The sequence below is a fragment of the Equus quagga genome, chromosome 15 (assembly GCF_021613505.1).
Source record: "Equus quagga isolate Etosha38 chromosome 15, UCLA_HA_Equagga_1.0, whole genome shotgun sequence".
Lineage (NCBI taxonomy): Eukaryota > Metazoa > Chordata > Mammalia > Perissodactyla > Equidae > Equus > Equus quagga.
In genome coordinates this window covers 16,410,955-16,419,670 of record NC_060281.1, presented here as the reverse complement: position 1 = coordinate 16,419,670, position 8,716 = coordinate 16,410,955, and positions in this window count along the sequence as shown.

Here is an 8,716-nt window from a genome sequence, read left to right as displayed (position 1 = left end):
GTAATTTCATTGATGTTTAGAGAGTTGTGAAAGTATGTGATCAAATATTACCTCATGAAGGCTACCTAATGGCATTATGCAGGGTGATTTGCAGAGCTGAGAAATTGGTGATAGGAAAAATAAGAGCGTGATTACAATTTCCCATATTAATTTTAAAGCACTAGACAATTGCACAAAAGAGTGGGATGGGAAGAGATAAAAAAACAGTGTTGATGATGAGTTTGGTATGGAGGGCAAATTAGGAATAGAAGAAAGCTTGCAGGTTTCGAGTCTACATGTGTTGGAGAGTGCATGGAAAAGCACATCTCCATTATTGACAGAAACACTACAGGTACTCCTGAGTACTCAAGTAAAATCAGAAATTAGCAGTGTGCTGAGTTAAAAGGAGCAGTGCTGAAAATGCCTGAGAGTTAGGAGGACTAGGTTGTTGCATGGATTCTGCTGAGAAATCCATGGTAATCTTAACCTGTTCCTCTGTATGCAAATTGCTCCCCCCTCTGCCCTGTAATCGTGTGACCTTGCTAAACTTGCTTATTAGTTCTAGTAGCTTTTTCATAGATTTCCTTGGGTTTGGGTTTTAAGGTAGTTCCCATTAGTTGTCTTCATGTGTGCGTGTGCATTTATATGTGTAACAGGTAGAGATAGTGTTCCCCTCTACCTTCAATTGAAAGAGCCATAAACTCTAAACTTTTCACCCAATTAACTACTCACTGCCCCTAGGCCCTGAGGGATTTTCTAAAAGATTAACTAACAGATCTTGTCACCTCCCACATGGCATCTGTTCTTTTCTTACTCTTCTCCTCCAGTCTCTTTCACAGATCTGGGATGCTAAGGACTCTGATGACTGGGAACTCTCAGTGAGCATGTTGCCAATAGCTCCAGATATCAAAGATGAGTTTGCCTTTGGCTGACGCCTCCAATGGGCACTCAGCTACCACTGTCTTTGATGCTGGCTGCCAATGTTGCAGGGCTAAGGAGGCAGCCAATATGAATTTTTGTTTTTTGGAATTTTCTTTAGCTCAGAGCCACAATGGGTATCATTAAAAAGTGGTAAGACTGCATTTCTCCCTTTGGCATTACATTTTATAAATAATTTTTACCATCCCAAAGAATGGTTTGTGACCCTAGTGGCTGGAAACCCTTATGTCCTTATCTCCCAGTTTCAAAGATTATCCATCCATAAGGGCAGGAATTCCTTCTGCTTTGCTCACTGATATTTCCCTAGAAACTCATTCCAACTCTGTTAAAAACCATAAATTCCTACCAATACCTCCAATTCAAAAACAACAACACAAGGTTTATTTGTGCATTCCTCCTTTCCATGTGCGTAAAGCCTTTCTCCAACAGTGAGAGATCTGGCTCCATTATTCATAATGTATTTATTTATTTATTCAATCATAGGATACATAGTAGTTTCGGAACTACTAACCCATGTGTCTATGTTAAAAACAAACAAAAAAATCAAAACCTTATCTACTAAAGTGGAGCATTTGTTTATATAAATATAGAAGACAGTCCAAATATGGCATTCAAATATTAGTTGAATTGGTTCTTTTTTTCACCCTTTATGATGATTATTTTATGTATTTGAAATATAGTTTAATTTGTTTTTGTTTCTATTCCATTTCTGGATTTTCCTCCCCACTCTTGTTGATTATATTTTATTTTAAAGAATATGTGAGACATTAACATAGTTCACACTCTAAAACTATGCAAAAAGGAATAGTCAGAGAATTAGCACTCCCTCTATTTTCTCCCACTCCTTTGACACCTTCCATCATGCCTAGCCAATTCTTGCTCAACCAATGTAGATAAACAATCTCATTGGTTTCTGGTATACTCTTCCTATGTTGCATGTACATTTTCTATAAATGTATAAGTACATGTGTATTTTTGTATTTGCCGTTCTTTTTTGCACATAGAATACTGTAAAAATGCTTTTGCATTTTGCTCTTTTTTATTTTTAACAATATACCTGGAAAGTACTCCATATTAGTTCATAAAGATCCTCATTCTTTTGAAAAAATGCATAGTACTACGTTGTGTGAATGCACTATAGTTTATTCAACCAACTGTTTATTTATGGGCAATATGTTATTTCCAATATTTTGCAGTTACAAAATTATTTCAATAAATAACATTGCACATATGTATTTTCATGTTGTCGTGAGAAGAATATGAAATTCCTAGAAATGATTTAAAGATGAATCCTAGAAGGATTGTTGGGTTAAAGGGTAAATGCACATGTAGTTTTGGTAGATATTGTCAAATTCCCCTCCATAAAAACTGTACCAGAGTGTAATTTTTTTTTTATTTTTTTAGTCTGAGAGGTAAAAATGCTATTTCAGTGTAGTTTTAATTTCCATTGCTTTTATTATAAGTGTAGTTGAAAATCTTTTCATATGTTTAGCAACCAATTTTAATATATTTATGTGCTTTGTCCATTTATTTATCAGATTGTGTACACACACACATACTTTTTCTTTGAGAGGTGATAGTTCCTTGATAGTTTTTTCTATATAGTCAGTGGCCAGTTTAATCTTTCTATCTCTAATAGGGTCATTCTGTGTGAATTCTATTTCCCTAAGAAATTGTTCTTTTCTCTAGGTATCTAAACGTATTTGCATAGAGGTTTTAATATTTCTCTCTCTCTCTTTTCTATTTTACTAGCTATTTCTCCCTTGTCATCTTATTTGATAAATTTTTGGTTTTATTTTTTTTTCTTTATTAAGCTAGCTAATAATTTGTCTATTTTTTAAATTATAAAACACAGAATTTTGATTTATTAATTATATCTTCTGATTTTCTGTTCTCTATTTCATTAATTTCTGTTTTATGACTAGTATTTTCTTCTTTCCTTTCCTTTAGATTTTCTCTTTTTTTTGTTTCTGAGGAAGATTCGCCTTGAGCTAACATTCACTGCCAATCTTTCTCTTTTTATATGTGAGCTGCTGCCACAGCATGGCCACTGACAGATGTGTGATGTAGGTCTGTACCCAGGAACCAAACCCGGGCCACAAAAGCAGAGTGCCTAACTTTGGCCATATGTTTGTCTGCTGTCCTCTGCATTGGCTAACAAAATGACAGTCCATATTTTAAAAAGAAAAAATTAGACAATATTAAATTGTACTTAGTATTTATAAAACTTAACAACTGGGACACTGGGCTGGCCCCACTCTACTGTTCTTTTTCCAGATTTTTGAATTGGGATTATTTATTTTCATTTTTTCACTAAAATGTTTAAGGCAATGAATTTTCTTGTCACTGCTTTAAGGGCATTCCACAAATTCAGATAGATAATATTTTTATTACCATTATTTTTATAGATATTCTGTAATTTGTATTTCCCTTGTCACCCACAACTTGTTTAATAGAGGGTTTTAGAATTTCCAGGTAGAAAGGCCTTTTTGAGTTTGATTTTGTTCATAATTTATGGTTTCATTGCATAATGATAAAGTATTTTTTATATTTCTGTTTTATGGAGCTTGACATTTTTCTGTGATCTAATATATAATCAATCTTTAAATATGTTTTGTGTACTTGAAAGTATAATTGCTATTCTTGTCTTGGTGAATCTTTTCTGTCTTCTATATTCTTATTTATTTTTTATCCACTTGATCTTTCTTGAACTGGGAGTGGTGTGTTAGTGTCCTGTTGTTGGTATGTTCCCATTTATGTCTCCTTGCATCTCCTACAGTTTTCATAAGGTGGCCTTGATGTTATTTGGTGCATAGGTGTTTATAACTTTCCTTTGGTAAATTATCTTTCTGAATCACTCTTTTATAAAGCATATATTTGGGTTCTGTTTTGTGCCAAATTGAAATTTTTGTAAAGTAATTGATTTAAGCTCTTTCATATTTATTGATATGACTGATTTGTTTTTCAACTCTATCATATAGTTTTACCTTATAATTATTATGTGCATTGCATTATATTTGCTTTGTTTCTTTATATGATGTATTTGCTTTGCCCTTTTTACAAAAATATTGTGGCTTCAGGTTTTTACTTCTTTTTTTTAAGATTTTGTTTTTCCTTTTTCTCCCCAAAGCCCCCTGGTACACCGTTGTATGTTTTTAGTTGTGGGTCCTTCTAGTTGTGGCATGTGGGACGCCATCTCAATGTGGCCTGGTGAGCAGTGCCATATCCACGTCAAGGATCCGGACCTGCGAAACCCCGGCCACCTAAGAAGAACCCCAAACTTACCCACTCAGCCATGGGGCTGGCCCCTTTACTTTTCTTTTTAGTAGTTACCTTTGTACTTATACTTTTATAGTGCCCTTAATCATGTTTTATTTACTATTTTCCTGGTGAGTTTTTCAGCTTTTAATGGAATCGTTTAGCTCTCAATTATTGACTACACTAGAATGAAAGAGCTTCTTCTACTTTTCTCTTCCTCCATTCTGGATCTGAATAATTCCAGCAGAAATTACTTTGCCAGCCTCTCTCTGCTTTCAAAATGAAAATAGCAATAAAGGCTTTTATTTCATTTATAAATACAATTATCAGCACTGACTGTAAGTTTACAGTCCATAAAATTCTAACTTTTATTTAACATATTTAACTAAAAATTTAATGCATAAAATATTGAATATGTTGACTGACGGTATAGAATATTGTATATGTGATAAAAACATCAAAAAACCATGAATCATTGTAGTGTTACCAATATATGTTTTTTTCTTATGTTGTTTTCTGCCAGAGGTGATATTGTCTGACTCTTTCTGATTGTTTTTACATCACTGGAAGCATCACATGATGCATTTTTAGGCAACTTCTCTTGAATATTTTGTGGATTCATTTGTGTAGATTTGCTTCTTTAAGTGTATGATGAATAGATTTGCTTTTTAATTTTGCAGGCACTGTCTATTTCTGTTCTTATTTCTTCTCCAAACAATATTTAACTCTACAGATATAATAAAAGTTAGCTTTTGACCTGGAAGTCCACAGTAGAAGATACAATGATTTGACCATCCTTCTTCACTGTGTTTTGAAACCATAAGATATAGTTTAGTTGAAAATAAGAGACGTAGTTTGCTTCTACAGACAAAAATATCTTGTTATTCTAAATGTTGATTGTACTGTCTACTATTTATATAGTCTAGTATTCATATAATTATGTATTTCCAGTCTAGTATTTACATATTTATGTAATTTATCTTTTTTCAAGACAGTTTAAAAAAAATAAAACTCAATAGGCTTAATTTTATGTTTTTAGGGAAATTTTTCATTTAAATAATTTTACTAAATCAGGAAAAAATTTTCTATGTTTTACATATTTAATCCAATTTTGGACTTGCCATAGTTTCACTCCATGCCTACATATTACGTTAATCTCCACAAAATTCAGAAGTAAACTTAAAATTTAACCTTCACCTTTGCCGCTAATTCTAGATTATCTCAGTTTTACTATGTGGTATGGCAATGAGATGAGGTAGCTGGAGTCTGAATGGAGTATACGCATCCTGCATGTGAAGTTATGTAGCCCAGTATTGCTCCTGACATCTCCAAAGAGAGAATGATATTTAAATAGCTCACCTTTTCTTTTTTTCTGTTACATGTTCCTGTTTTGTTTTTCTTTATGACACAGTATACAATATCTTGTTTATTTATTTGTTGGCCTATTCATTGATATAATTCATTTATTCCGCCAATATTTATTGAAATGCTCCTATATGTGAAACATGTTTTCAGGTGCTGGGAATACAGCTATGAAGTGAACAAGAGAGACCAGATCCCACTAGAATGTAAACTCTCTGAAGACAAAGACAGTGTGAACTCCCTGAAGACAAGGCAAAGCCTGGAGCCCAGGCTGATGGGGCGCCTGGTGCCACAGGAGCTGCCCAGGGCCTTGGGAGACAGCTGGAGATGGGGTGAGTTGGGAGCCTGGGTTCGTGGGAGCCTGCTGGAAGCTTGGTGCCATGGGAGTTGGCTGGTGCCAAGGTGGGTCAGGAGCCTATGTTCACAAAAGCCTGACAGGATCCTGGAACTCTAAGAGCTGCTTGGGGCTGTGGAAGTAGGCAGATGCTGGGGTACATCAGCAGCTAGGTTCATGGGGGCCCACTGGGAGCCTGGAGCTGAGGAAGCTGCCTGGAGCTGAGGAAGCTGCCTGGGACCTCTGAAGCTTGTAGGCACCCAGGTAAGCTTGGGGCCTGGGTTTGCAGGAGCCCACACGGAGCCCCCTAGAGCTACAGGAGTTGGCCTGTGCTGGTTCTAAGGTCTGTGGTGAAGTCAGGTGCTCACTTCACTCTACTTCTCCTGTAGGAAGGGTATTTCTCTCCATGGGGAGCTGCTCAGGTTTGAGGGAAGAAAATGAGGTAGTATGCCTCTTTCCTGAGTCTTTTCTTATTTTTGTGCTTCACCTAGATCATGCAATTCCTCTCCTGGAAGCCTTGGCTCTTGTGAAGTTATTTTCATGTGCAGATTCTTGTGCAAAATGATGTTTTTGGGTGGGGGGATGAGTGCTGGAAATTCCGATGACGCCATTTGCTGACATCACCCTGCAACCAACACTATGATATTTTAAATGCTTACCTATATCATCAAATTTTACCAAATATCCTTATGAGGTACATGTAACGATTATACTCATTTTCTAAATGAAGAGGTTGAAATCTGATCGGCTTTCTGTCACTGCAGTTTGCATTTTCTAGTTGTATACACATATAATTACACAGTATGTACACTTCGATGTCTGTCTTCTTCACTCTGCCTAATTCTTTTAAGATTCATCAATATTGTTGGATATATCGATAGTAGATTCCTTTTATTTGCTAAGTAATACTTCTTTATATGCATATACTATAATTTGTTTATCCAGTCACATATGAGTGAACGTTTCAATTATTTCTAGGTTTTGGCTATTACAAATAAACCTGCTATGGTTGCTCATGTACAAGTCTTTGAATGGAGATATGTTTTCTTTTCTCTTGGGTATATAGAAATGGAAAGGCTGGATCATATAGTAGATATAACTTAAGATATAACTTCTTAAGAAATCTGCAGACATGTTTTCTAAAACAATTGCACCATTTTATATTCCCAGGAGGGATGTATTATGGATCCAGTTCCTCCACAACTTCACTAACACTCTGTATAGTCAATCTTTTTAATTTTGGTCATTCTAATACTTGTGTAGTGGTATCTCATAGTGGTTTTAATTTGCATTTCTGTAATGACTAATAATGTTGAACATCTTTTCATATTCTTATTTGCTATCTGTACATAGTGTTTTGTGACGTCTCTGTTCAAGTCTTTTGCCCATTTTTATTGGGTTGCTTGTTTTATCATTATTGATAATAATGATTATCAATCTCATATCTCTTATCAATACTGATAAGAGTCATCATATATTCCCCATACAAATTCTTTTCTCGATGGATCCTTTGTATACAATTTCTCACAATCCTTGACTTGCCTTCTCATTCTCTCTCTTTTTTTTCTTTTGCTGAGAAAGATTTGCCCTGAGCTAACATCTGTTGCCAATCTTCCTCTTTATTTTTTATTTTTGTTTTTTTGTATGTGAGTCACTGTAACAGCATGGCCACCGACAGACAGTGGTGTGTGTCCATGTCCAGGAACTGAACCTGGGCAGCTGAAGCAGAGCAAACCAAACTTAACCACTAGGCCATTGGGGCGGGCCTTGCCTCTTCATTCTCTTAACAGTGTTTTTGAAAAACAGAATTTTTTCATTTTGATGAAGTCCAGTCATCATTTTGTTCCTTTATAGATTGTTTTGACATTGTACTTAAGAAATCTTTGCTTAACCAAAAGCCTCAAAGATGTTATGTTTTCTTCTGAATGTCTTCTGCCTTCTTTTTTTAGGTCTCTCATAGATTTGGGGTTTCTTGTTGGATGCAGTGCAAAGTCTGGCTCAAAGTTGTTTTTTCTTTTTTTAACATATGGATATCAATTTTTCCAGCACTATTTGTTGACAAGATGATTCTTTCTCCATTGTGGTGCCTCTCAACCACTGTCAAAATCAAGTGTCCGTGTCATGTGTGTCTACTTCTAGATTGATGATCATGTCTATCATTTCTTCTGTGCACAAGGATAGTTTTACTCCTTCATTTCCAATTGGATGCCTTTTGTTTGTCTTATCTGATTCACTGGCCATAACCAGTACAATGTTTAATGGAGATGATGAGAGTGGACATCTTTGCCTTTATTCTGATCTTATAAGGAAAACATTCAGTCTTTTACTATTAAGCATGATGTTAGCTTTACATTTGTGTATACCTTCCTGTTATCAAATTGAGAAACTCCCTTTCTATTCTTGGTTTGCTAAGAGTTTTATCAGGATTGGATATTAGATTTCATCAAATGCTTGTTCTTCATATATTGAGGTAAACAAAATGGTTTTATTCTTTAGTCTGCTAATATGGTAAAACACAAGTTTGATTTTGAATGTTAACTCTTATTTAAATGTTTGGTATAATTCTTCAGTAAAACCACCTAAGCTGGGAAATTTCCCTTTTAGAACCTTTAGAATTATGAAGTCAATTTCTTTAATGAGTATAGGATGATTCAACGATCTATTTATCTTAGAGGCATCTTCAGCTCATGCTAGTTCACCATTTGTCTGACCAGAACTATATCCTGACTACTTTCAACACCTCCTTCACTATTTTTAGATTTTTAGAGTATATTTTCTCATCCAGAAATTGGCCTACTTCACCTTGTTGTTATCAATCCTAAATGAGAATGTGTACAAAGACTT